The sequence below is a fragment of the Amblyomma maculatum genome, chromosome 2 (genome assembly GCF_055883805.1).
Source record: "Amblyomma maculatum isolate TAMU_Amacu chromosome 2, ASM5588380v1, whole genome shotgun sequence".
NCBI lineage: Eukaryota > Metazoa > Arthropoda > Arachnida > Ixodida > Ixodidae > Amblyomma > Amblyomma maculatum.
The window spans coordinates 133556215-133581551 of record NC_139345.1 but is presented as its reverse complement, the minus strand read 5'-3'; the positions used below and the strand labels follow the sequence as shown (position 1 = coordinate 133581551).

At 46.5% G+C, this 25337-nt stretch overlaps 1 long non-coding RNA gene across 1 annotated transcript in view; it reads left to right on the top strand.

Moving 5' to 3' along the window:
• Positions 1-10684: 10684 nt before the first annotated feature.
• The window catches only part of LOC146199927 (uncharacterized), a 51565-nt gene continuing 36912 nt past the window's right edge, over positions 10685-25337 (top strand). Inside the window, exon 1 of the long non-coding RNA XR_014704778.1 lies at positions 10685-10845. This is a non-coding gene — a long non-coding RNA (uncharacterized LOC146199927). The remainder of the gene's footprint in view (positions 10846-25337) is intronic.

Genomic DNA, 25337 nt, shown 5'->3' with positions numbered 1-25337 from the left:
CCGCTTCTGTGAAGCGTTCGGACAAGTCAGAGGAGTTAATGCAGGGCGCTTGGCAGGGCCAGGGAAAGGGAAAGGGTGTACAGGCAGTGCTGGCTTTTTGCCATTTTTAGTGCGTAGCACTACTAGCCGCGTTCACGGTTTTCGCCGATGTCTGTCCGAAGCCGCTCACTCTCTACGTGAACTTTAGGTAGAGAAAGAGAAATTGGCGACGCGTGCGTCGAGTGGCTCGCCGGTGAGGAGGCGCAGCTGCAACAGAAGCCGCTCTCTCTCTGTCCGCCTCGCCGTGAACTTGAAGGGAAAGGGAAGGTTGCGACACCCACATTACTCGACTTAACTGTGAAGGGGCGGAGCAGCCGCGCAGATCCAACCAGTGAGAGAGTGGGGCGTCTCACAGTTGCAGACGTCACGACCTTCACCGGACAATATTGTACAAGCATGTGTTACTTCGAACTGAGCAATCGTGTTTCGCTCGGGCGTCCTCGACTTCGGCATCTCTCCCCTAGCATCAATCACTCGTCAGCCTTCACGGACAGCAGACGTGCACGAGCGGCGCTCACTGGACCTCGGTTCCGAGCCGCTGGCTGCGTCGTGAAGCACCTTGTGTTTACCTGCTCGCCTTAGCTGGTACTTGCCTTCAATTACATTTCCGTACTCTTTCATCACCTTTCTTCTTCTTGGAGACCTTCTTTCACTGCTCGGAATGTGTTGATGCAGAAACTCTGGAGCATCTGTTTTGCTATTTCCCTACATACTCATCAAATCTCTCTTTTTCTCCACATTTGATCCAACCCAGACCTTTCAGGCGCAGAGCAGTGCATTCCAAAGGGGTATTCAAAACATCATGCTTATTTTCGCTCATTTATGATAAGAACCATGGAACATGGTGTAAGGAACACTGTGGACGCAGCTGCGCCGCTCGTTTCCTTTGTGTCGCAATCAGGAAGCCGGGCCTTCTGGCACTGCGGCGCCGGTTTGCCGCGTTCGACGTGCTGAAGTACAATGGTTACGAAGACCAGCGGGAACGCGACTCTACTGATTTTGTTATATCAGATAAACGGCAAAAGAACCTAGAAGCACAAAAAATGAAGAAACGTCCTCAGCGTGCTCATAAAAAACGAAGCATAGGAAAATGTAAAATGCATGAAATATATTGCAGGAATGAGCAGTGCTACCCACTTCGCATTGATTAGCTTTGCGAATCGGCTGTAATATTTCTTTTGTGCCACACGGGGCTTGCCTCGCGCTTATAATCAAAGTTGCTTTGCCTGTATATATTGTTACGAGCGAGCTGTTAACTTACGCATGACAAACGGTGAAGTCTCGGCTGTATTGTTGTTATTTTTGTGCCCTCAGATAAAAACAACCACTTGCGAGTCCCAGCACGAGCCGCTTCTTCGTCGACCTCATCTTATCATGTTTCCATTTCTTGGCGTTCCACTTTCCCAGACGCATCCGAAGCCCACTGTTCGACTTAAACATCGTCGCGTGATCGATAAGGCTTTAAGCGAACAACGTGGGCGACATCGCTTTTTGCAGAACGACAGCGCATTTGGTGAGGCGAGCGATACGTTAATTGAGTTCGATCATTTCGGCAAGAAAGACAAATGGTACATTGTGGCAGCACAGCCACCTTTGTGACAGACCCCGCTTCCTGATAGGCCGCCACAGCAAGGCCAAACCTCCAGGCTGGTAAATAGCGTGACCGTGGTGGGCATCGTACCGTGCTTTCGAGCGATCCTGGGACACTAAGAGGCGAAAGCGGGCGAGCCGACGGGCTTATTCGACAAAGCAGATTGTCTCAGCTACTTAGGTATCTTTATGACTAGTGGCTGAAAACGGGAAGGTGGTATCTAGGGTATATCGCGGGTGGCTAGCATAGAGCAGGAAGGATGGACTAAAGGCAGTGGTCTCATGACGGGCTGCGTTGAAAGCATAGGTAATGAACGGTAGTACAATGTCCCATGGACAGCATGTTAGTTATCGTAACCCTAGTGAAAAATCCCGTATCGCGACAAACGGGTTTGAAACGGTCCTGTATTATCCCGCATAAATTTCATATCGGTGTGTCCAGTCCTGTATGAAGCTTAAATGGGTTTATATCGGACAGGTCATGTCCGGTATGAATCTCATTCCGGACGATTAAGTCCGGTATCGAGTTAATACAGGGCAGACCATGCATCTTATAAATGACATCCCAATCCGGTATGGATATGAAACAGGGCGGACCAGTCCTGTATTGAGCTCATATACAGGACAGGTCATGTCCGGTTTAACAGAAACCGGACAAACCCGATATGAATGAAACTGATACGGGACAGAGTATTTCCGCTTCCCAGTACAATTCGGGCGGATCATGAATCTCAACCAGGATGACCACGTCGGAACGTGCCTTCACGCTAAATAAGCATGAATCCATACATATTATACGTTACAACTTTTCTGTATATGTAGAGTATGCGTTGTTTCGCAAATACCTAGAAGATATGAAGCCGTGGATGTGTGCGCTAGCAAGTACATACACGCATTGCGTTTTGCTTTTGCGTGTGCAACAGTCGCTGCAGCTTGTGCGATCTTGCGGGGCAACTTCATATCTGCGACTGAAGATCTGCCACCTTCAACGCGAAAGTGCAAGCAAGAACGTATCGTTTTGTTAGCCAGGATAAAATACGCTCGAGAATAAATGAAACACATCGCTGACCATCGAAATATGCACAGGTCAGCCGGACATCTGGAGTCGCTTCCTCGAGTGTTCACGTATGCAAAACACTTGGTCAGAAGTAAATTCATTGACATCGCGGCTCCGCTGGCAGCAGGTGAAACTATAACAAGCAGTATTACAAGTATTACAAGTGTTGGTGCACAGCATATATCTATATGTAGCAAAAATTGCATGCGTTCGAAGACGATGACAAAACACATCAGCACTAGTAAACTGTGACATTCTGAGGTTTGTCGGCAAGAAAGCGATACAGTGTAAAAATGCGGGACACGGATAACCCTTCGTGATAGCCAGGAAAAAGATTCAGCGTGTTTAAAGGGCGATGGTTCAATTACGACCACAAATTCTACACTCTATTAAAATACACAAACTACAAAAAAGCAATGTCGAATATAAGCAGAAATATAACCACTATCTCCGCATCCTGCCGTGGTGTAGTAGTTAAAGTGCCTGCTTGCTGCGTGAAAAGACTGAATTTTGAATCAAATGTAATTTTTTTTTTTCGACTTTGTTTATGTTTCTTTTTCTTTCTTCGTTTCATTTTCAAATGTAGTGGTGTTATTTTATAGCTCTGCATACTTTTTCCAGCCTGGCGTCCAGTTTTTTTCTGAAACAAGGGCCACGGACCATACAGGAATTCCGGAATGAGAGCTCCGTGCGGTTTCATTTCGGTTCAGCCTGTATCAATTAACCAGAAACCGGACGAACGCGTCATTTCTGGAACTGATACTGGGCAGAGTATTTCGCTTCTGAACAGAAGCCGGGCCGATCGACGAAGCTTAACCAGAATGACCATGCCGGACACGCCAGCGCACTAAATAAGCATGATACCAAACATATTATACAACTATTCTGTATGTAAATGGCACGCTTCGTTTCCCAAATAACTCGAAAATGCGAAGCCATCGAAGTGTGCGCTAGCAAGCATATACGCGCGTCGCGTCGCTTTTGCGCGTACAACAGTCACTGCAGCTAGTACGATCTTGCGGTGCGTCTTCATATCTGCGACTGAAGATCTGCCGCCTTCAATGCGAACGTGGAAGCACGAACGTATAATTTCGCTAGCGATGACAAAAAACTGTTCTAGAAAAAATAAACATCGCTGACCGTCGAAAGATGCGCAAATAGCCGCACACCGGGCGATGCGACCGCTCATGAGCGGTTTCAATATGTAAACATTCGCTATGGTTGAGGGTGGCGCTGGTGAACACTCTCAAGGTTCGTATACAGACAACATAAATAGCCAAGAAAGTATCAGGGGGGACAGCGGCCGATGTAGCTCAGTTGGAAGAGCACCGGACGCGATATTGGGAGGTCGTGGGTTCGGTTCCCATCATTGGCACGTTGTTTTTCCTTCTACTTTGAGTTTATTTATCTTTCCCTAAACAGATATTACATTACTAATTTATGTGTTTACCGAAGTATAAATTTAAAAAATGCCAAAGTACAATCCCTTATGCTTTCCTTGGCCTCGCCGACTGTTGGCTTCCTTCCTTCATGTATTATAAAGAGCACCCTCATTTCCTCTTCATTTAAAGGCCTTCGGATGTGATAAATACTAATTTTTTTCTGTCCGCCGGGTGGAGAGGTGTTTGCCAATAGCCCGATCTGAGGTCAATGGCGGGAAAGTAAGAGGCAGAAAAAAGAGAGTCAATGGCGTCATCTATACGGGGAAGAGGGTACACTTCTTTCCTAGTGACTGCATTTAGACGACGGTAGTCAACGCAAAAAGCCGTGTGCCATCCTTCTTCCTGACAAGAATCAATAGGGAAGCCCAAGGACTCGACGACTCTTGGATAACGCCCTTCGTTAACATCTCCTTCACTTGTTCATTTATCACCTTTCGTTCAGACAGTGACACTGGATAGGGTGTCTGTCGAATCGAATGCGAGGTGCCAGTGTCGATCCTGTGTCGAATACGTAAAGCAGGAATTAAAGGTGGGCCACCTGGTTCGGAAAAGTCAAACAAGGAGGAGTGTTGTCCTAGAATGGCCAGCATTGCACGGCGGTCCTTCGTTGTGAGCGAGGGTTCAATCATGCGAAGCAATTGCGATTCATCTTGGATATCAGTCATTGCTTTGTGTATGGCATCGGTAACCAAGTTAACAGATATTGGCAGGTCATTATTGCAGGATGCAAGTTTCAAACCTATGGGAAGAACAATAGGTTCCGTTGAGCCACAATTGTAGCGCGGCCTTTGGCAACAGACACAATAGCATCAGGAATTAAGACATTTTTCTTGAGGCAGGTGAGGTGCACCGGCTCTAAAGTCGCTTCAGACATGTCCAGGGTGGCATTGCGGGAGGAAACCTGTACACATACATCCGGCGATGTAGGCACAACTGTATTCTCAGAAACGCAAAACGCACTCACATCCCTACACGAGTCTTCTATCAGACCAGGGATACCACATTTACCGACACTAAGTTCACCAGTTTGGTAGTCGACATTGGCGCCACACATCTTCAAAACCTCGAGCTCAAGCATGAGGTCGTGCGTAATCGGACAAGCACTGCCATTTCCGCACGGAACACTTCACCACACAAAGAATCTTCAGCACTGCACACTCCAGCAGCAAGCAATGGTTCGCCACTCACAACAAAAAACTGAACACTTTTATCCCACTTAAATAACACTTTTCTTCCGAGGCGACGCTTAAATGCAACACTCATTACGGATATGGTGTCCCCGCTATCAACTAAAGCCCCCATCATAAAACGTGGACTTTGTTCAGTAACATCAGCACAGGCGGGGGTATCTCTTCCAGCGGCGAAGGTCCAGCGGCCTCACTCCCATTGGTCGCGCCTACTAGTTTCCCGGCGGCGGTGAGCGGCGCCGGGGCAGTGGAGAACGGCGCGCGCAGGAAGCTGGAGGTGGTGTCATACTTCTGTTCGATGCCGGTGAAATATCCCGCAATGGTGCTTGCCATGGGTCCCCAAAATCAGGGGGAGGGGGGGGGGGTAGCGCGAACGACGAGAAGAGCCAGGATTTCAACCTTGTTGCTCAGGGTAGTTCATGGAGTCGTAGCCGTAACGCGATGCTTAACGGTGAGACCATGATCTTGAGAAGTGGCCAGGTTGGTCGCAGCCATAGCACACAAGAAGTCTGCGAAAATATGGCGCAGGCAAGTAGTCTCCACTGAGAGCGTCGCGCCGACTGTTGTCATACCGGTTATGTGTCGGTTCGTAGTAGCGGGTCTCTTGCCTTGGGGTGCTCTAGATATGTTACTCTGCCTAAGCTTCCTTCTCCCGCCTCCATATGCCTTCTCCCGCATCGTCACCCATTATGACCTTCTTTCGTCGTTCTTCCCGAGTTCAGAGTAGCAGGCCAGAATTTAATCATTCCACCCTACCTGTCTACCGTTCCTATCAATAAACACATTGATCTTTTTGTTAGCATGTGCGGATCTGTACGTGAGTGCGTGGACGGCGGAAAAGAAAATCTGTTTACCATGAGGTGTCCGCTGTTTGATGCAAAAAGCTGGAGACTGTTGTACACGTAATTGTAGATTTTTGGGACGGAGACATCTTTGAGAATTTTTCCCTTCAGCCCTCAACGAATTCGGCTTATACCTACAGAGAATGACGAAGGAGATTTGTATGATATGATAATGCTTTTAAATTGAATAGCATGTGAAATCGCCGAAAGACTGCCCGACATGCTGATCTTCAGTTACAACTCTCCAATAGAATTTTGGAGTCGGTATTGTAGGCAAATCTCATTTCGAAAACACGTGAACATACGTACCTGAATTTCACAGTGGAATACAGAAAGAGACTAATATAAAGATTTTATGATGAGATGTATTATTTGTGAACTGGGTCAGTTTTGACAATTCGGCCAGTCGATTGTTTTGTTTATATAACAGCAATACACATAAAAGAGTGGCAGTGGTATAGTACTCTCATGCATGGGCCAGAGAAAGTGTTTTTTGTTCTGGCGCCATTTCTAAATACTGTGGCAGCAATGTTATTTTTTTTGAAACAAATGTATTCGTATTAAAAGAAAGTCTGCTGGTAAAGTATTACCTGTATATCTAGGATTCCCTGCCGAAAACTACAGCGATTACACGGCAGACGCCAAGAGCTAATCGAAGAGCACTTTAATGGTTCAACCGGTTAAACCGGACTCAGGTACAGGTTTCGACGTATTCTCGGTTTGCAGCACGGGCATACAGGGGGAGTAGAATCGATCAAAAATCCACGTGAATAATCCTTGAAGAACAGCAATGCGGACGCAAATATACCAAAACACACATTTAACGGTCTCTGACACTAGAGTTCAGAGAAATGCCTAGGTACACATGATTGTCTCAGGGTTCACGAACTGGGGAGCGGCTTTGCCCTTTGTGAACCCCATTAAGTACTTATCAAAGCTTACAAACAGGCCACGGAAACTAAGAGACACTTCAGTCCCGTTTAATTATCTCCATCTCCTTATAGACCGTTTTATCATGGGCGCTGCCATTGTGTGTATGTGGCGTCATCTAGTGGCCGAGTTGTGAATAACCGCCATGCTGGTATGTGGGGTCCCATCTGCGGAATAGGCGACAAGTTGCGGAAATCGGCATTTTGGAGCTTTCGCGTGCAAAGTTTTGCTTTCTGAAAGTACCTAGCTGAAAGAAAAAGTTTTCAGTAGCAGCGAAGCCATTCGGTCAGAAATGACAAAAAAATTATGCTCCTGGTCAGGTCGGCTGAAGGCTACAAGCCTGATTACAATTAGTGTGTAACTTTTATGTGGCACAGAGAGGCGGCGGCGCACCCCTGGCAGTAATGGCAGCTTTCGATCTACTTTTTATTCTTAAATGATTTCTACAGACGGCTTACCATAACAATGTGAGGAAAGAAAGAAAGCGAATATAGCCGTTTCATGTCACGTTTAGGATCAATGCTAGTCGCGCTAGATTTGTTGGGTCAACCCATCATTCATATACTCTTTACTGCTTGAGCGGCTACTGTGGAAGTTCCCACACTTCACTGGGGTTCTATTCTTCAGTAACCGTTATCCATTTCGGATCCGTTTACTCTACCCTGGCTACTTTTTTTGGGTGACAATCAGGTAGGGTGTTCAAGCGTCCATTGCCAGGCAATCGGATTTCAGCATTGCCTACATGACTCAACTACCTGTTTGCCGGTATGTGCGGGAAGTGGCGATGGCTTGTCAACAGCGGAATCTGCTATCCTGCAATTTTTCTGACTGGGCGTTAGTTGCGATTGTCTGACGCTGCCATCATGCTGACATTAAAATACAAGACAAAATGGACAAATGATACCTATGGAATATGGACCCTAAATTATGTCCCATAATGACCTCATCAAAAGTTGCTTTTGTCAACAATTATATAGTCCATTTTTCGTTGCAAGGTTTGCTTACTGCAAGCAATCGCTGCTATTCCTGTGATGACATTCCCATTTATTATCGGCAGCAAAATATTACGAGATGCGTGTTTTCGAAAAACAAATTAGCGTTGTTTCACTAAATAAGTTGACAACCAATTTATTAGTATATTGTTGTCTTCAAGTGGGACAGGTTCTTTCATACTTGCGTTAACCTCAGGTGACTGAATCGAAATAGTTCATCCTTACCTGGCGGCATCTCGTAAATATTTGCCGCAAGGAATATCATCCGCTTATTGCCCAAAGTCTGCCGTTGTTGCACGGCTATTCAGTTTTTCTCATCCCTACTCTACAAACACAGTGTTCGGAACTCGCACAAAACGCTGCCAAAGCGAAACATTTTCGGTTGGGGCTTAAAATTCAGAAGCTGCTCGTCTTCGCCCAATTCAGTGAGTTGCAAGTGGAACAGTGTAGAGCAACACACGTGCATACCACCGCTGTTTATCTTTTACCTTCTGCTAATCATCTCCTTTTGGTTGTTATTTTCTTTGTTAATGCATACAACTGAGTAAAAAAAAAATTGCGTTAACCGCGGCACTCTTAGCTGCTAAACTGCGGCCGGCGGAAATAAAACGATCAGGGAAATGAAGGAAAGAAAGGGGCGAATAAAGAAAGAACAGGGAAAAAAGCACATCGCTCACATCATCTAATCGGCTTAGATACTTTGCGGCTATTCAAGGCACTCTGTGTGCAAAAGACTGCAACGTGTGCCCTTTCTCCGTAGAATGCCCTGCCGCCCCCGCTGCTATCCTCGCGTCCCCACATACCAGACAGGAGGAGCCGCGCAACGCGTTCCCGTTCGAGGCTATTTTCCTCCTCCCCGCAAAAGCGGTCTATACACGGAGGCGAAAGAGCATAAATGGGAGAAGCATTTCTCTCTCGCGCTTGGATTTTCCCCTCGCACCGTCGGCGCTGCCAGCTGCGCGGCGTGGCTCCGCCTCGCGCGCACAGCTGTAACCTTTGCGACTCCGCTCGTTTTAAAATGGAACCGACGTTTAAATCGGGGGCCTGTGTAGCCTAACACCGTTAATTCTCTGCGCGTTGACTTATCGGCCACAGTCGCGATTGTTCTGTGCGGCTTTTGTACGCTGTTCATCTCATTCATGCTGGTTCCACGCCTCTTCGTGAGACGAGGAACTTACCTGCATGCAGCTCCAGGTCCATGGACTCATTTCTTCTGCTGATTGTGTTAGCCATGAAGTCAGCTACAGCCGCTGTGGTTGGTGGTGTTGAACTTGTTACCTTCATGTGCTGTGGAGAGGCGTAAGTGCGTTTCAAAGACGCTGGTTCTTCCAGTAAAGATAGTGTAAATAATTCATCGTGTATTTTGTTTATCTATTGCACGGCAACATGTGCTTTCTTGTATCAGATGCCAACCACCAGGTATATCGAACGAATGCATTTACGCGTACTATACTTGCACTGCTTTGTTGGTATGCAACGCTTGGAATGAATATATGTACAATTTATTTGTTTGATATTAACAATGCACATGCTGACACAACCAGTGGTGGTAAACTGGGCTCTTTTGGAAACATAAAACAAACATGCAATATTGCGATTTTGGCGAAGAAAACTAATTTAAGCTTTTGAATATGTAAAGTCGCTTTTTTCTAGTGCGATACATGGTCGCATCTTGTCATTCTATATTTCCCGTGCACACAGTTAATACAATATGGGAACGATATCTGTTCTCTGTTCCATTTCGTGCCACGATCGGGCACGCTTGCTCGCAAGCGCGGGTGCCCTCGAGAGTGCTATGCCTGTGGTTTTTCGGTCCATCATACCTTTACTGTCGCTAGGCGGCCGCGCCGCAGTAGGACCGGCACCTCCTTAAGCGCACCGTTTTTCGGAGCGCCTCCGCTATACGGCCTTTGACGCACCTCCGCTCGCTACGAACGCACCTATATAAAGAGGCGTTTGTCGCTAGCCTCTGTAATTCGTGGCCGCTGGAAGGTATCAGAAAGTTCATCCCCCAGTTACAACATCAACTCAGAACAGCAAGCTACCATGTTCACATGACAAGCAGTGACATGTGTGGCTGAATAGATACGAGAAAGAGGCGTGTTGTGGCGGTTACGTCGTGAGTACCAAGTCGCCTGAAGCTGTGAAAAAAAATCTGTATTGCCGAAGATAAATCGCCCTAGTCTAGCGCAGTTTGAGGTCCTCCTCGCTGGCCCGAGCAAACTGCTTATGCTATTTGCGAGGGCCACGAGATATAGAAATTGAAATGTCAGTGGGGATATGAGATCTAGGTCTGTAATTTACTAGACGCAAGGGCCGCACCACTAGTAAGAGGTCGAAGTGAGGCACGCGATAAGCATTATGCCAAAAGGAATCATTCAATTGTGAAGGCACGGTAGGTAAATATGTAACAGGGAGAGCGGATGTCCCTTTATAAACGATGACTCAGTTCTTTTACGTTTAGTTGGTTATAAATTACTGTTTTGGCTACATCGGCATTCGGATTTTTCAACAGCAGCTGCAAAAGTAACAATTTTAACTCACCTAAAGTGAGTAATCAGAAATGCACATCTCACCAATAATTTCTTCCATATGCTTCCAGTTCATTGGAGGAGAAGGGGAAAATATGTACATCAGAAAACGAAATTTTGACCCTTATGGTAATGACATAATCAGGTGTACCATGGCCGCTCGCAATTCCACAAATGAAACTGCGAAAACTGCGCTCTATGCGACCAAATGGTTCAACACGAGTGAAGACAAAGGGTGAGTAGATTTCTCCTATAAAAGTGCACGCGAAAACGTATACTCGATTAATTTATCTCGCTTTTATGGCTCTGATAAGATAGGAAGAAGAATCCAAGGTGATTTTAGCATTGCAGGTCTTTTCACAAATGAAGGCAGCGAACATAGCTGCCGGTAGGGATGGCGGCCAAGAAATACAGACATAGACAATCAGTAGGCTCAGTCACTAGCTTTGGTTGCTCCGCTGATGTTTCCAAATGGGGAATGAAGATCAACAAATCACGCTATATATATATATGTTTTACTCCAAGGAGTATTTCCAGTTGCACGAAGAATTTGCCTAGTGACGCAAGATGCGACGGGCAAACGAAAATAGCACATCCTGATACCTATATTCAGCAGGATAGCTTAGCAGGCTAAAGCTGTAATGTTGTGCTTTAGCCTGCTAGTACGCGTGCTTTCCAAATTTAGAGTGCTTTCCAAACCACGCTATTTTCGAAACTGTCGATTTTGGCAACGTCATAGTTAGGGAAGAGTAATAAGCATTAGTCTACTGAGGATAAGCCCTTTCGGCGCAACTCGTCGGCCTAAAGGAGCAACAAAGTGTATGCTCGTTCGATTAAAGAGAGCATAGCTGTAAGAAAAAATGAGCCTATGAATAATGTCCTCGGTCATGCAAGATAGATGGATTTATTGAAAGGAAAAGGCAGAGAGGTTGGCCCGAATAATTCAAATCTGGCCTGCTACTCTGCACTGGGGAAGGGGACGGAGAGAAGAAAGAAGGTCATGATGGGTGACGATGTGGGAGAAGGCATATGAAATATATATACAGACACACCAGCTTGCTTTACAAGCGCGAATCAAGTCCGCTGGCGCTCAAATAGCGGCAAAGAGCAGGCACTGCCTGGACGCCCTTCCCCTTGTCCTGCCAAGCGCCCAGCAGCCATGCAAAATTTCAGCACATGTCTCCAGGTATTCGAGTTATACAGTGTGCAGGGGTATTGAGCCTGCCTTATATACCTGTCTCTTGCTACCATCCAGTAATTGGTAGTCATTTTATCCAGTTCTTGTTAGTTATAAATGACGCATTTTAATAAAGCCTGCCCTTAGGGGTATGATGGGGCTACGTTATTGGATCGCTGACAGCATTCGCTACTGATTAAATCGCACCTCTCTTACACCGTACCACCGTTTTATCACAAGTATTCTTAAACATACATACTATGCTGTAGTTGTTGCGACTGAAGGAACATAGAAAAAAATGTACAGGCCTGCTACTGGCTCTATAGCTGAGTCATTTCCGCTGCCTCGCGTGAACAGAAGAGAAAATAGAGAAGAAAGAAAAAGAAAAGGGAGAGAAAGACGCGAGTCACACAGCCATCGTCCTTCACCGAAAGAGTTACGGGTGCAACGATGGCCTACAACAGATAAACATTTGGTGGCAGGCTAGCCCCCGCCGCAAACGGCAGTGACCTACCAGTACCAGCCGCGTAGGGCCATGATCAACTACCGCAAAAAATTTCACCTACATACTGTGAAGTCGTGAGCTGCAGCGTTGTATAAAAGGACATACGACATAAGTCCCGTTTTAACAAAGTTATCCAGGCTTCTCTTCGTTCTCTAGTCATCATATCAAATTAAGCGTCACGGGCTAGAGACCCATATATTTTCATCTAATTGCTGCCGAGCTGGTAGAAGGACACTCCGGACACGAACCTCGCGCATCAAAATTCATGAGATCTTTTAAATTTCACATGACACAGGCATGCTCATGATGTTGCCTCCCCTATACGAACCAACGTTGCCTTCATTCCGCTACCTCATTGTACCTTACACTTTCCCCTTCCTCTCTTCCGATGCTACGTATACTTGGCTTCAGGCAGTAGTTTTTACTAATATTTTCAGTCGCCTGAAGCGCTTCATTAGAGAATCCATTTGGGCACACTATTCCGGATACACTTGAAATTCGCCTTACCTAAGTTTAGCACTCAGTAGCATTAAGAGGACTTTCGGAACATCAGCCCTCCCAATTACCACGCTGTTCGAGACGTCTTCGTTCCGGATGGCTATGACGATTTGCAGGAAGTCAAGTGCATTCCTGCGGCCTAGCTGCTCAGCGCATATTTCGAACGAGTCGCTCCCCAGGCCACACTAATAGCTGCCCACCGGTTAGGGCAACACAGGGGTCAACGAAACACCGCTCACGCAAAGAACAGGCTCCTCCTAAAAACTAGCTCCTAAAATGTTGAAAGGCCAATGCTAGAGTTCACTTATGTTTATTTGTCTCGGAAGCAGGTGTGTTATTCATTATGTGAGTTTAGTAAGTAAATTTCAATTTTTTTTAGAACTCAAGATAATTATCAGTAGAATGAATAAAGGTTGGAACATGCTAACAATAAAAAGTGCGCTAATTTTAAATGAATACCCAATTAATACGCTGCAATCTAACTTGAATTGTTTGGCTAAAATGTAATACTTATGAAACAACATGATTGTAACATCTGTCGTGATGCGCTTATTCTATAAGTATGCAGTATAGTGATAAGAAACATGCCTACCGGATTTGTGTCATAATGAAATGCAGAAAGTAAAAGAAAAATAAGGACCATAAAATAAAACTTGAATGTTTAATTTGTGCTCCAGCATGTTCCAAACAATAATTACTCTTCACTGAAGCAGTAGTCAATTGTTTTTTCTGTATATGGGGTAGCGTCAGAAAGGATGTTCTCAAGTATGAAGAACCTGTCTTGTCCGCCTGCTCCGTAATAGACGACATGGTAAAATAGCAGTGGGAAAATGATTGAAATCATACATTATTACAAGAATTGCGTCGTATTGAATTAAATATTTAAGTTATAAATGTGCTCTTTATTGCGGTACTGCGAAAACTGTACTGTACTTCCGAAGTGGTTTAGTTTTGTAATATGGCTAAGGTAAAGATGTTCAAACAGATGAGCCTACTGTATTTTATCCATCTAACTGTTCTTCAAGTGACACTCAATCGTATCTTAAGTTTTAATTGGTATTAGCAAACAGTTTGATAGATCCACTGGCGGCTACGGCATGTTCGACGTCTTCGACAGAACCAGCGTATGAGCGATGTGGTGGTGCATATTTTTTTAGCAAACTTAATCATAGCTACTCTACGCAAACCTGAAAGAACGCCTGAAGAGATGTGATGAGACTGCGGATAGTCAAGGTCGACTCAGCGAAGGCTAGCATTCATTCTGTGCACCAGAGGTCCGCTTCTTTATATTGGGCTTACGGCTTTGAGCGCTCCTGTTTACTATCCCTTCTTAGGGGTTACCAGTCATGCACTGGCCGTCAAATTACGCGCTTTCTGCAGCTAATGCGAGTGCCTCTGCTTCTTGTAGAGTAAGGTGTTTCTTCGCCAGCAGCTGCTTTTCAACATTCTTCGACCTGACGTCGCATACAATATGATCTACTGATCATTCTCTCCAACATCAATGAGAAATTGCTTATCAACTCCAGCCTTCCCCGAGGCGGACATGACTATAGGCAGGGACCATGATAAAGTCTCCCGTCACGTCCTACCCTTTGCTATTTACATCTTTTCGTCTTTGCTAAACAGTTATTCCGAAATTTGTGTGCGCCTATAATATCGCACGTCATCTCAAACATACCAGGCTACAGCACCAACCTGCCATATTATGCGACAGATCATTCCAAGTAGATATAAAGCACCCTTCAACCACGGATTCGGAAATACCTGCATGACCTAAAGGTTACATGCCTGACTCGTGATGAAATGGCTTCAGGTTCGATTTCCATGTTACCATCTGAGAGCTACATATTTTCCCATTTGGCAGGGCGCCGGCGTTCCAGAGTGTTACCGGCAAGCAAGGTTGCAAATGTCGATACACGAGATGAATCAAAATCTAGATTTTCATCAAGATGAAGCGAATTTCCGAAATGACACCCTAGAATTTTAAGTGTTCAATTTATTGTGGCGCGATTAGTTCTCCGTAGAGGTCTACGCATGCGAGTCTTGCAATGCGCGCACCACATTGCGGACAGCTCCTCATTCACTGATTGTGTTCAGCACCTATTTTATCATTTGACGCGAGGCGGCACTTACAACCCATGCCTGAGATTCATACCTGAGCAGAACGAGACTAGTCGCAAAACGGACAAAGAAGATTAGGGGAACAATATTGCTTACACAAATATGGGGGGACAAAAATAGCAGAGTGGCTTGAAATCAAGCAACAGATACAAGCAGAGGATAATACGATATATGGCTTTAAAGAAACGCACCTTAGGGATCTCGACAGCGCCCTGCTTATCTCTTGCTGCCGTTGGGAATGTTGTAATAGACGGGGGGGGGGGGGGGGGGGTGAATGCAAAGGTGCTGGCATAGGAGTGTTTATTAGAGATGGAATTATTTGGCAGCGAGTGACCAAAGAGTCTGAGGAGCATGTATGGGCTGAATGCAACATGGCTGGTAAAGACGCACGATTAAGTGAAGTGTACTTGGACACAGGAAGCAACAGCCGGTCGAGAAGAGAAACTTTACGAAATGTCTATCGAAAAATATCGGGAAAATGCGAGGCAAAAGTGATGCACATTCTAGGAGATATGGATGCTCACGTAAAAAAACTTGATGAAACTGTAGACTGCTCCGGAAAAATTATGTTGACAATTTGTGAGCAGCAAGACCTTATTATTTAAACAGAGAAGAAAGTGTGATGGTGTAATCACGTGAGAATCTGAAGTTTCCTTCTCAAGCATTGACTACCACATAATGATGAGAGGGTTATATGAAAGACTGGATGTGATGAAAAAAGACGAAGAAAACAAAAATTTATATTGGAAGCGACCATAAACGTTTAATGGTAAATGTGGGTATAGCGGGAAGGATAACGCTAAACCGCGGAAACATAGCGTTCAGTTCAGTTCAGTTCAGGCGTTCAGTCGTGTCCGACTCTTCGTGACCCTATGGACCATGTCACGCCACGCCTTCCGGTCTCTCACTATCTTCTTAACATCACATAGCTTCATCTGCAATGCCTCGAGAATGCCATCTAACCATCGCGTTCGCTGCCTGCCCCTTCTCCGGCGACCCTCAACCTTTCCCAACATCAAATCTTTCTCCAGCGACTCCTCTCTTCTCATCAGATGACCAAAGTAGCTGAGCTTTAACTTTAGAATTTGACCCTCCAATGAGCAGTCAGGGTTTATGGTCGACAATATCGACTGATTTGATCTTCTGGCAGTCCAAGGAACTCTTAAGAGTCTTCGCCAGCACCACAATTCAAACGCGTCAATTCTTCGGTGGTCAGCCTTTTTCACAGTCCAACTCTCGCATCCATACATCACAACTGGAAAGACCATAGCACGAGTTATACGGATCTTGGTTGGCAGACTAATGTCTCTGCTCTTTACTAGGCGGTCAAGGCTAACCATTGCTCTCTTTCCCAGAAGCAGGCGTCTCCTAATTTCATGGCTGCAGTCTCCTTCCGAGGTAATCTTGGCGCCCAAGAACAGAAAATCTGTCACAGCTTCCACTTCTTGTCCATTGATGCTCCAGGACTTGATAGGGCAAGACGCCATGATCTTCGTCTTTTTAATGTTCAGTTTAAGCCCAAACTTCTCACTCTCTTCTTGTACGCGCATCAGAAGTCTCTTGAGTTCCACTTCACTTTCTGCCATTAAAGTGGTATCATCCGCATATCTAAGGTTGTTGATACGTTTTCCAGCAATCTTCACTCCAGCTGAAGACTCGTCCAGACCGGCCTTTCTCATGATGCACTCTGCATATAGGTTAAATAGGCAGGGCGACAGTATGCAGCCTTGCCTCACCCCTTTCTCAATCGGAAACCAATCAGTAAGACCATGCCCAGTTCTGACTGTGGCCTCTTGCCCTTCATAAAGGTTCCTGAGGAGACAGATGAGGTGAATTGGAACTCCCATCTCTTGGAGAGCTTGCCACAATCTGCTGTGATCTACGCAGTCAAACGCTTTCGCATAATCAATAAAGCAGAAGTAAATGGGTTTCTGGAACTCTCTTGCTTTTTCCATGATCCAGCGAAGGTTGGCAATTTGGTCTCTAGTTCCTCTGCCCTTGCGAAACCCAGCTTGCACGTCCGGAAGCTCCCGATCCACATACTGCTGCAGCCTACCTTGCAGGATTTTTAACATCACCTTGCTAGCATGCGAAATAAGCGCGATCGTGCGGTAGTTGGAACAATCTTTGGCACTGCCTTTCTTTGGAATGGGGATGTAAACTGACCTCCTCCAATCCTGTGGCCACTGCAGGGTTGTCCAAATCTTTTGACATAATGTATGCAGTGTGTTAACAGCGTCGTGGTTGAGGTTTTGAAGCAACTCAGCTGGAATACCATCAATTCCGCTAGCTTTGTTCTTAGCAAGGCTGGCTAAGGCCCATTCAACTTCACTCTTCAGGATGCCCGGCTCGAGATCAGTAATCACAACCGGCTTATGTTGGGTTTGCACATCCGGGTCCTTCTTGTACAGTTCTTCTGTGTATTCCTGCCACCTCTTCTTTATCTCTGAGGCTTCAGTGAGGTCCTTGCCTCGTTTGTCCTTTATCACGCCCAGCTTAGCACAGAAGCTTCCTTTGATATCTTTGATTGTCTTATACAGAGCTCTTGTGTTCCTTAATTGGCTGTTGTCCTCAACTGCTTGACACTGTATGTTCAGGAAGGCATTCTTATCTCTCCTTGCTATTTTCTGAAAATCCGCATTGAGAACCTTGTATCTTTCTCTTTCCCCCATACCTTTTGCCATCCTCCTTTCCTCAGCTATTTGCAAAGCCTCTTCAGATAACCAGTTTGCTTTTTTGCATTTCTTTTGCTTTGGAACTACCTTAGTAGCAACTTCTTGTATTATATCACGAACATCAGTCCACATCTCTTCGGGCTCTTTGTCTTCTAGATCTAATTCTTGAAATCGATTCCTCACTTCCACAGCATATTCTAATGGAATCTGATCCAGATCATACCTGAAAGGCCTTCTAGTTTTCTGCGTTTTCCTCAATCGAAGCTTAATTTTGGCAACAAGAAGCTGATGATCGGTGCCACAATCGGCCCCAGGCCTTGTTTTTACTGCTTGTATAGCGCTTCTCCATCTCTGCCGGCAAATAATATAATCGATCTGATTCCTGTACAGACCGTCCGGTGAAATCCATGTGTACAGGCGCCTCTTGTGCTGTTGAAAATGAGTATTCGCTATGGTCAGGTTGTTTTCTTGACAGAACTCTACTAGCCTCTGCCCAGCTTCATTTGGCTCACCAAGACTGAACTTGCCTGTAATTCCGGATATTTCTTCATTCCCGACCTTAGCATTCCAGTCTCCTATGAGAAAAACGACGTCTGATGATGGGGTGCGGTCTAAAAGGCATTGTAGGTCCGCATAAAATCTCTCAACGTCAGCTTCTTCAGCAGCAGTGGTCGGTGCATAGACTTGGATAACTGTTATGTTGAAAGGGTGACCTTGGATCCGAAGTGAAATCATTCGGTCGTTTTTGGGGTTGTACCCTAGCACTGCTTTGCCCATTCTTCTGTTTACTATGAGAGCGACCCCATTCCTTCTCTTGGATTCGTGCCCACAATAAAAGACATAATGGTCGCCGGAGTTAAATTCTCCCATTCCGGTCCACTTGAGTTCGCTGATACCCAATATATCAATGTTCAATCTGTCCATTTCTCGCTTGACGATATCCAGTTTACCTTGCGTCATAGATCTTACATTCCATGTTGCTATGTGATATATCTCCTTGCAACATCGGACTTTCCGGTCGCTTCCCGGCACATCCACACCTGAGCGTCCTTTTGGCTTTAGCCCAGCCGCTTCATTCGTCCTGGAGCTACTAGGAATCGCCCTTTGTTCATCCCCAGTAACATGTGGGACGCCTTCCAAGCTGGGGGGCTCATCTTCCGGCGCCATATCGATAATGGTATTGTGACTGGCCATAGGGTTTTCTTGGCAGGAAATACTGGAGTGGGTTGCCATTACCTTCTCCAGTGAATCACATTTTGTCAGAACTCTCTGCCGTGACCTGTCTATCTTGGGTGGCCCTACACAGCAGAGCTCACGACTTCATCGAGTTTCGCAAGCCCCTCTGCCACGACAAGGCAGTGATCCATGAAGGGGAAACATAGCGTACCGTGCGAATTTCGGTATATGAACGACCATAGTTTGATGCCATATCAAAAAAGATAGAGACCACATAAAAAGGCGCATATCGGTCATGAACGTATAATGAAGTGGTGGAAGCAATTCAGGCGGAGATAGATTTGATGCTAAAGAAAAGCCACCCAAGACGCAACAATAAATCAAAATGTTGATTATGGTACGTATATGTTACAGGCAATGTAAATAAGAAGTTCCGATTAAGCGGACAGATAGCCAAGAAAGAGGAAGAGGAAGTGCTTTTGCGGACCAGCTGACTCAAAGTTAAGCCACCACCGCTCCGGTTCTTCCTCTGCCCGCTACCAGTGCTTGGATCCCCGCTTAACACTTGGTGGAGGTGCGGGGTATCGATCCCCGTACCTCTCGCACTTGTAACACTTGGTGGAGGTCGCGGGATTTATCTTTCATTTCCTCGCCCTGGAGCTCCGCAGCCGCCGAATTTTGACTTCAATGACTGAGTCGAGCACAAACACCACCGGCCCCGCTCCCTCGGCCCCTTCTATTCCATGCACCGGGGTGCTTCGACAGCGGGACCCGCCGATCTTCAGCGGTACCGACGATCAGGACGTCGAGAACTGGCTTTCTTCGTATGAACGCGTAAGCACCCACAACAAGTGGGATGACATCCTAAAATTTAACAACGTGATCTTCTACCTGACCCAAGTAGCAAAGTTGTGGTTCACAAATCACGAGGCTGACATTCCAACTTGGGCCTCGTTCATATCCCGATTTGTGGATGTCTTCGGTCGACCTGCGGTCCGCAAGCTTCGCGCCGAGCACCGTTTGCGCGAGCGGGGGCAGCAGACATGTATTATGTTGAGGCATGAAAAGGAAAGAAAAATAAAGAGCCTCTGCCCGGAGAAACCTTCATCAGCTACATCGAAGACGTTTTAGATTTGTGTCATCGTGTAAACGCATCGATCACTGAAGCCGAGAAGATTCGCCGCATCATGATGGGCATCCACGAAAGCGTATTCAACATACTGATGGCAAAAGAGCCCCGTACTGTAAGTGCGGTTGTTACGATGTGTCAAAACTACGACGACTTTCGTCGGCAACGCATCGTCCCTCGACAACCTGACGCCACGATCGCGGTTATGTCTGACGCCCCTGTCAGCTCCACACTAATTCAAGAAATCAAAAACTTCGTACGAGAAGAAGGTACACGGCAATTATCACTAATTCCCAACATTCCGCATTCCAGCTCACACCTGGCTCCGACCATACGCCAGGTTATTCAGGAACACGTTGCCGACGCACATCCGCCCCCTCGACAACCTAGTCTTCATTCCGCACCACTGACAGCTCCGTTCATTCATGCCGACGCTATTCCGACGTCCGGACCCACTCCACTGTTTTATGCTGAGGTTGCCGCAAGACCAACCCCTCCTACACCGTTGCCATCGTATGGACTGCCTCAGCGCCCATTTTTCAGTCAGCGTCGTGCGCCACCTATTCTACGCTCTTGGCGCACATCTGACAACCGGCCAATTTGCTTTGCATGTGGTCTCCCTGGCCATGTTGCACGCCTGTGCCGCCGTCGCCCGACACCGTAAGCTTTCGATCAGAGCCCGGTTGCCTACGCACAGCCGCCGTCCCCACCTCGTGCGCCACCTCAGCCCTCGTCTCACTTTGACCACTTCTCGCAGGACCACCGCTAAACCTGTCCGGGTCGTCGCTCGCCGTCACCGATGCGTCGTCGCTCTACCTCGCCAATACCAGAAAACCACTAGACGCAGTTCCGCAGGCAAGAACTGTGCTTTCGTCGACAAGTGAAAGTCCTGCTTCGCCACCTAATAATTTAATCGAACATACCATTGAAAACGTTTGTCCTCTTGCGCTTGTAGATACTGGTGCTGCTGTGTCGGTTATTAACGTTAGACTGTACCGCTTGTTACGAAAAAGTTGTTCTGCCGTATTCTGGAATTTCTTTGCGCACTGCCACTGCGCAGCACATCACACCGCTCGGTACCTGCACGGCTCGAGTCACCATTCAGGACGTTCTATATGTCATCAGTTTTATCGTTCTCCGTGAATGCTCCCATGACATTATTTTAGGATGGGACTTTTTGCGTCGCAATCGCGCCGTAATTCATTGCGCTCGTGCCGAAGTTCAGCTTTCACCGCTGTGCACCACACCGACCGCCGCTAACGTTATTTGGGAAGCCAAATGCCACGTTGCGGATACTACTGACATCCCACCTTCATCTGCTGCGATTGTGCCTATAAACTGTGCCTCTCTACAAGACTGTAAAGTGCTCTTCACCCCATCTTCCCTTTTAGTCTCGCGACGCTGTCTTCCCCTCCCCTGCGCCGTCCTTAGTGTACGAAGCGGACGCACCGAACTCGCCATTAGTAATGATTCTTTGTATCCACTCACGTTGCAACGGGAGGAGTGCGTTGGGCATGCCGAGCCTGTTCGATCAGAAAATTTTGTAACCTTCCCGCCGCTTCTCTCCACCTGCACCTACACAATCTCCGACAGCGTCAGTGCCCTTAGCCCACCTCGTTCCTCGCCTCCGTCGTCGCCTCTGGCTGCCTTCGACAAAGCCATCGACAGTGCTCTCGCTCCAGATCAACGCGCCAAGCTCCTCGACTTGCTGAACCGATTCCGAGCTTCCTTCGACATCCAGCAGCTATCCTTGGGTCGTACATCAACTGTTCTCCACCACATCTATACCGGTACGCACGCCCCATTACGCCAATGTCTTTATCATGTATTAGCCTCAGAGCGGCGCATCAATGATGAGCAAGTGGACGAGATGCTCAGTAAGGGTGTCATTCAGCCTTCCAGTAGCCCTCGGGCGTCCCCGGTCGTTTTCGTCAAGAAAAAAGGCGGGTCTATTCGATTCTGTATGGACTACCGCCGCCTTAATACGATCACACGAAAGGACGTCTATACGCTACCACGCATAGACGACGCGCTGGATACCTTGCATGGAGCAGAATTTTTCTCTTCAATCGATTTACGTTCTGGTTACTGGCAAGTTCCAATGGCTGAGGACGATCGCCCCAAGACAGCTTTTGTCACCCCTGACGGGGTCTATGAGTTCAACGTCATGCCGTGTGGCCTGCGTAACGCGCCCGCCACCTTTTAACGCATGATGGACAATATTCTTCGCGGTTTGAAGTGGCACACATGTCTCTGCTACTTATATGATATCGTCGTATTTTCATCAGACTTTGCGACCCACCTAACTCGCCTTGAACCTGTCTTGCAATGTCTTAGCGATGCCGGTCTGCAGCTCAATCTGAAAAATTGCCGTTTCGCCGCTCGCCATCTCGCTATTTTAGGGCATTCAGTGTCCAACGATGGCATCCTTCCGGATCCGTCTAAACTCCGCGCTGTCGCTGAATTCCCGAAGCCGACATCTATCAAGCAATTACGCAGCTTTATAGGCTTATGCTCCTACATTAGGCATTTCGTTCGGAACTTTGCGACCATCATTGCCCCTCTGACGCGACTTCTCAGCGCTCACAAAGATCTTTCTGCCTGGTCGCCGGCTTGCGATACTGCTTTCACGAAATTGCGCACGATACTTACCTAACCCCCCGTACTGCGCCATTATGACCCGGTTGTTCCTACCGAAGTGCACACTGATTCCAGCGACGCCGGCCTCGGCGCTGTTTTTGCCCAACGAAAACCCGGTGTCGATGAATACGTTGCGGCGTACGCAAGTCGAACGTTGACCAAGGCCGAGATCAACTATTCGGTGACAGAAATGGAATGCTTGGCTATTGTTTGGGCGCTTCAGAAATTTTGGCCATACTTGTACGGGCGCCCTTTCGATGTTGTTACAGACCACCACGCTTTGTGCTGGTTCTATTCATTAAAAGACCCCATCGGCCGTCTCGCCCGCAACACCAAACCATCAAGTAGCTTTCAGGGCATATCGAAAAGCCAAAAACGAACATAGACCCTTTCCTGGACATCAGCATAAATGGGACGAATGCAAAAAACAAAAGAACCATGTCAATGTTTGGTAGAAGATAAATGTTTTGCTACAACCGACTGACAGGTGGATAGTGTAGGGAGCTAGCGCCACAGGATGCACGCAATTCCGGGCACGAGAGAGAAGAGAAGACGACGCAAGTATGTTGCGCGTGCAAGTAAGTGAGGACAGAGAGCAGTGGTGCAGCACTGCTGGAGGACGGGTGGTCAAGGAGCTGTGGCTGATCGCGTCCCGCCTGGCCTACAACCCGGGATACCAGCCCGTTTCCCGCCTCCCAGCCACCTGCTGGCCTGGCCCAAGCGCCTGTGTACACCGGGCGTTCATTGAACTCCTCGCCCACGCAACTGGCCGCGTCCTAATGGTGTTGATTCTTCTAGCGTCCAGTAACTTTTACTATTTGTGTTCGCTCCGTGTTGTTTGTTTAGCTCGTTATTTGATATTTCTTGTTTTTCGTCTAGTGCAATGAGCTTGTATAAAAAGATATGTTCCTAGCTTGACCGGTCTGGTTGTGTGTTCGTTCATCATCATCATCATCAGCCTGACTATATCCACTGCAGAGCAAAGGCCTCTCCCATATTTCTCCACTTAACCCGGTTCGTTAAATCCCACTAAATCAACCCTTTTTTTATGGATTTTAAATAACGTCCTCACAGATGGCAAATACTCGAAAAACAATATGTGGGCACCTAGAAAGTTGTGGAACCATCCCAAGTTACTGGGCGAGAAATGAGAATAGACGCGCCGCCAATATAGGACGAGGACAAATTTTATGGAAAATGAAGAGGGAGGCTATGCAAATCATTCGTAAACAGCTAGAAGATTTTAAAGAGTGTAACGACGGCCGTATTAATAACCTTGATTCGGGTCACTACAAGAGAGGGAAGTTTTTAACATCGAAATTGACAAATTTCATTTGGAAAGAGCTGATAAGAAGGGGCGTTTCCATACCGCAACTGGTTTTGACGAAATGTTCATGAAGCTAATTGCAGTGCTTGCTAAAGGGACAAACATGACCCTGTATGTTGCTCTAAGTGACGCACTGAAGAATAAAAATATCCCAGCAAGCTTGCGAGAGAGTAGAATGAGCCTTCTCTACAAAGGCAAAGGTGAAAAAGATAACATCAAGTTTTATAGGCCATTAATGGTTACATCGGTATTGTATAGAAGAACAATGAAGACACTCAAATTCATTACAAGGGCGGCCTGAGGAGGGCGAGGTACTAAGAGAGCTGGACAACGCCTTCATACATGTTCGTAGACCGCACGATAATTAGTTCCCAGTCACAAAGTAATTGAAATCGCGGCAATTGAAGAACGTCCACTATGATGGGCGTTTTAGATGTCAAAGGGGCTTGCGATAACGTAAACCACGCTCCGATGCGGCAAATTCTGAGAAAGGTGGAAGTGGGCAGCGATAACTTTATTGCAAGAAATTTACAAGGAGAAAAACATGGCAGTGAAGTGGCGGGCCATGGGGCAGTTAATACAAGTTGCGGCTAAAAGGAGACTAGGCAGGGATTGCCTTTATCGCCACTTCTATTCATGGTCTACAGCAGAAGGATTGAAAGTTATTGGACGCATTTGGTTTTACAATGTCATGACGGTAGGAGGGTGAATTGGAAACTAGCTGCTTACTGGGATTCATAAATGCAGATGATAATTTTCTTCTAGCAGACAGACAGAAAGGCCTCCAAGACTTGACAGACAGTTGTGGATGAGAGGCAGGTATTCTGATATTAAAATGTAGTTCCAAAAAATCAGCAATCATGATTTTTATAGATTAGCCCAGCACAATCCTGTTACAAAACTTAGCGTTACCTAGAGTTAAAGTGTACAGGTACTTTCGCATTTGGACAAATTATGGCACACACTACTTGCGGGATAACAGAGAGGAAATTGTAAAAAAACAACAACAAAGGAACGCGGCTTGGATAAAAACAAATATTAAGTTATTGGATTACTCTAGAAAAGCCCAATCCTGCCAGAGCTGACGTTTGGAAACGCTATGCTGTGTTTCGGATCTGGCACAACTTCCGCACTCGAATTAAAACAGAGGACACTCGGCATACTTGCTTTGGGGGCACATAGAGCCACCGACAGACACAGACAGGCAAAGACAAACCCACACTGCGTTGAACTGACAACCTAATTTTTATTCATGAAGCATATCTTTTTATACACAGAGGCTGATAGAAAGTCGACAACGAGGTTTGTCTCATGTCCTACAACATCACCATCTCGGTTCCAAAGAAAGCTGTTTCCTTCGCATGAAGTGCTTCTTTACCATCTGCTATTTTTATTGCCTAAATAACTTTACTTGCTATTTGGTCTACACTTCGGCTTATTACTTCCGTCTTTTAAAGGACAGTTCACACTTGCTGTCCT